General features: G+C 45.0%; 1 pseudogene; it reads left to right on the top strand.

The window, feature by feature from the left end:
• The first annotated feature begins 794 nt into the window (after positions 1 to 794).
• Positions 795 to 2,065, top strand: LOC116811386 (proliferation-associated protein 2G4-like; annotated as a pseudogene).
• Positions 2,066 to 4,252: the final 2,187 nt, after the last annotated feature.

Raw genomic sequence — 4,252 nt, 5'->3', positions numbered from 1 at the left:
CAAATATTTAGGCATATGGTATGTGGATCCCAAGTTGAACTCTTGTTCTAAACCCCAAAAATGTTACAGGTGAGCCAGGCTCAATAATCTGGCCTATAACCCCTTTCCCTTCCTCCCTCAACCCACTTTGTTACCTGAGCATAGTGGTGCCCCTTGCTTCTGAAAAGCGCTTGTTCCAGTAGCCCATCTTGCTATAGGACTTGGACTTCGTCCCTGACCCAGGCTAGAGTGCAACCACCAATCACCTTGTCTCTTCTGCTCGCCCCCAACCACACCCCTCTCTTTGCTCTCCAGGTGTCCAAACGCAAAACCTCTTCAATGGCCCTTCTCTCCCATACCAAATATCAATGTACACCTGAAAGCCATCAGCTTGGTCAGGCACACCTGCGTGGACGCCCTTTATTCGCAGCACCACCTCTTAATAACATTTTATTTCTCTGACAACCTTCAGTTCTGAGTTGTCTCTCCTATTTGATTTCCTTCCCCCTGTTACAGACAGAGAAGGACTACAGAACAGGTTCCATTGTATTTGTCATGTTGCGAAGATCAAGGAAGCTACAAAGAAGCTGAAAACTTGTCAGAATGAGCCTCTGGGTATTTAAAAATGAAATAAGAAAACTTCTTCATTTAAAAACAGAGCTTTGCTCTCGCCTGCCTGCCCGCTCCCTTTCTTGCTCGCGATTTTGCTCGCCCTCTCCTTGAGGATCGAGGGTGCTCTGACCACAGCCTGCGGCTGGGAAGGAAGACAGGTGGCGGCTCAGGGAAAACGAGGCTGCAGTGATGGTGGTAGGAAGATGTCGGGCAAGGACAAGCAGCAGGAGCAAACTATCGCCAAGGACCTGGTCGTGACCAAGTATAAGATGGGGGGGTGACATTGCCAACCAGGTACTTCGGTCCTTGGTAGAAGCATCTAGCTCAGGTGTGTTGGTACTGAGCCTGTGTGAGAAAGATGATGCCATGATTATGGTGCTGATCAATAGTGGGATCGCACCTGTGAATAGCCACTGCACTCCAGCCTGGGCAACATAGCGAGACCCCGTCTCTTTCGAACAATAAATACGTTAAAAAAAAAAAAAGAAATAGAGAAAATCTTCAAGAAAAAAATAGAAATGAAAAAAGGTATTGCTTTTCCCACCAGGATTTCAGTAAATAACTGTGTATGTCACTTCTCCCCTTTGAAGAGCGACCAGGATTATAGCCTCAAGGAAGGTGACTTGGTAAAAATTGACCTTGGGGTCCATGTGGATGGCTTCATCGCTAATGTAGCTTATACTTTAGTGGTTGATGTAGCTCAGGGGACCCAAGTAACAGGGGGGAAAGCAGACGTTATTAAGGCAATTCACCTTTGTGATGAAGCTGTCCTATGCCTGGTCAAACCTGGAAACCAGAACACACAAGTGACAGAAGCCCTGAACAAAGCTGCCCACTCACTTAACTGCACACCAATAGAAGGTATGTTGTCACATCCGTTGAAGCAGCATGTCATCGATGGAGAAAACCATATCCAGAATCTCACAGACCAGCAGAAGAAGGACCATGAAAAAGCGGAATTGGCGGTACATGAAGTATATGCTGTGGATGTTCTCGTCAGCTCAGGAGAGGGCAAGGGCAAGGATGCAGGACAGAGAACCACTATTTACAAATGAGACCCCTCTAAACAGCACGGACTGAAAATGAAAACTTCACGTGCCTTCTTCAGTGAGGTGGAAAAGTGTTTTGATGCCATGCCATTTAAGAGCATTTGAAGATGAGAAGAAGGCTCAGATGGGTGTGGTGAAGTACACCAAACATGAACTGCTGCAACTATTTAATGTTCTCTATGAGAAGGAAGGTGAATTTGTTGCCCAGTTTAAATGTACAGTTCTGCTCATGCCCAATGGCCTTATGCAGATAACCAGTGGTCCCTTCGAGCCTGACCTCTACAAGTCTGAGATGGAAGTCCAGGATGCAGAGCTAAAGGCTCTCCTCCAGAGTTCTGCAAGTCAAAAAAACCCAGAAAAAGAAAAAAAAAAGAGAGAAAGCCACCAGTGGGGAAACATTAGAAGAAAATGAAGCTGGGGACTGAGGGGGGGGTCTCATGTCCCCAGCTTGCTGCTCCTGCCTCATCCCCTTCCCACCACACCGCAGGCTCTGTGAAGTATAGTTCTTCTTCACCACCTAGGACCACCAGCAGAGCGGGGGTCTCCCTGCCCCCATCCCAGTTCCCCAACCCACTCTCAACAACCAGCTCCAACTGACTCTGGTCTTGAGAGGCGAGGCTTCCCAACCACAGAAGACTAAATGAAAAAAGAGAAATGGAATAATAAAATCAGGAGTCAAAAAATAAAATAAAATAAAAACAGAGCTTTGTTGTTAACTGTGGAAAAGAAATTCTTAATGGAGATTTCTAAAACGGATAATTACCTAATAGAGATCCACTGTGAGAAAAGGGAGGAAGGAGTGAAATAGCCACGAGGATTACCTGGATAAAGGGCATCTACCTACATGAACTGTTTGCTATGGGAATGCAAAGCAAATCAAATCCAGTCAATTGAAAACCTAGCATTATCAAAAAGGCAGATATCATATCAGAAAAAAATTAGATGTTTTAGGGCTGGGTGCAGTGGCTCACACCTGTAATCTCAGCAATTTGGGAGGCCAATGAGGGAAGATCCCTCGAGTCCAGGAGTTCAAGTCCAGCCTGGGGATTATAGTAAGACCCCTGTCTCTACAAAAAAAAAAAAAAAAAAAAAAGATTTTAATTAGCTGGGCACAGTGGGGCACAACTGTAACCCCAGCTACTCAGAAGACTGAGGCAGGAGAATCGCTTGAATCTGGGAGGCGAAGGTTACAGTGAGCCAAGATCACCCCACTGTACTCCAGCCTGGGTGACAGAGTGAGACTCCGTCTCAAAAAAAAAAAAAAAAAAAAAAAAAAAAAAAAGCACATTGTCCAAACATAAAGATTTTTTATGTCTACAGCAGTGTATCCAGCATCATGGATGGCCCTTACATGAGAGCAGAAACCTCATAGACCATGATAAGGATTCAAGGAAAAAAGGGATGTGAAGGCCCTGTGTAGACAGTCAAGACCTAGGCACGTAGGAAAAAAAAAATAACATTAATGGTAACAGTTATTCCAAAACCCATGGGATTTATTTAACAAACATTTACCAAATACCTGCCTTGTGACAGAAACCATGAGTGTTAGAAACTTGAGGAAGGCCTAGACATTCCCCTTAAGGGGCCTATGCTTTCGGTGGAGCTAAATAATGTCTACACATATCACTGTAAATTCAAGATAGCCTCTAGTGAGGGTAGGGATGGGGGGAGATATAGAAAAGAAGGCTTCTTGGAGGTGATGAGTTTTGAGCCAGACTGTAAAGGAGAATTTTAGACATTTTTTTCAGGGGTGTTCTCTGCTACTCCCAAAATTAAATGGTAATCTCTCCAGGTTGTATGGCCTTGGGTCCCTCCCCTATCCCACCCTGTCCCTAGTGATGAGTTTGCAAAGAGAAAGGACTTGGCCACTTTTCTTGACTGACAGAGGAAGTCTGGTGGAGAAAGAAAACACATTTCCCTAAGCAAATCTGAAATTCTGGATTGTGTCAACTTCCTGGTTTGGAGAAGATCAGGTATCATGGGTGGGATATCTAGGGATAAAGATAGGCACCAACTATACACCAGAGATAAGGAATGTGACATCCTGGTTGGGTTTGCATCTACAGGCAGCAGGCTCAGGCAGATAACCAAGGATATGGAGACTGTTCCATGGAATTCTGAATCATATACTTGCCATGAAGAGAGCCCCAATGTGGGAGCTAGGAGGAGACTCTTCCTCAGTTTTGCTTCAGGTATTTCTTGAAAATACACCTGCTCAGAGTTTTTTTCCTCCTTTGTTTGCTGGTGCCAACCAGTTCCCCTCCCAGAGACTTGGAGCCAATTCCAAGCACCTGGTGAGATAGTGTGCTGCCACTGCAACAGAACCATCTCCAGGATCCACTTCACTTCTTTACAACAGCTTGCTCTATGACAAGCCCAGTGCCCAATCCTACCTCCCTGCACAAAGAAGAAGATTCAGGTGCACACTTCTTTGCCAAAAACTTTAATATTGGCAGTAGTCTTCATGTTGTGTTTCAGTCCCACCGATAAGTCCAGGAGGCAACTGGAGAAGAAATGATTGCATATAAACTAGAGTCTTGGCAGATATATCAAAATATCAACACTGTATATAGCTGGAAGGCATTGGCTTCCAGAAGTCTTGGCCAAATCCC

The sequence above is a fragment of the Hylobates moloch genome, unplaced genomic scaffold, assembly GCF_009828535.3.
Source record: "Hylobates moloch isolate HMO894 unplaced genomic scaffold, HMol_V3 SCAFFOLD_7, whole genome shotgun sequence".
NCBI lineage: Eukaryota > Metazoa > Chordata > Mammalia > Primates > Hylobatidae > Hylobates > Hylobates moloch.
The sequence above is the reverse complement of the archived record's forward strand: the minus strand, read 5'-3'. Positions and strand labels throughout refer to the sequence as shown.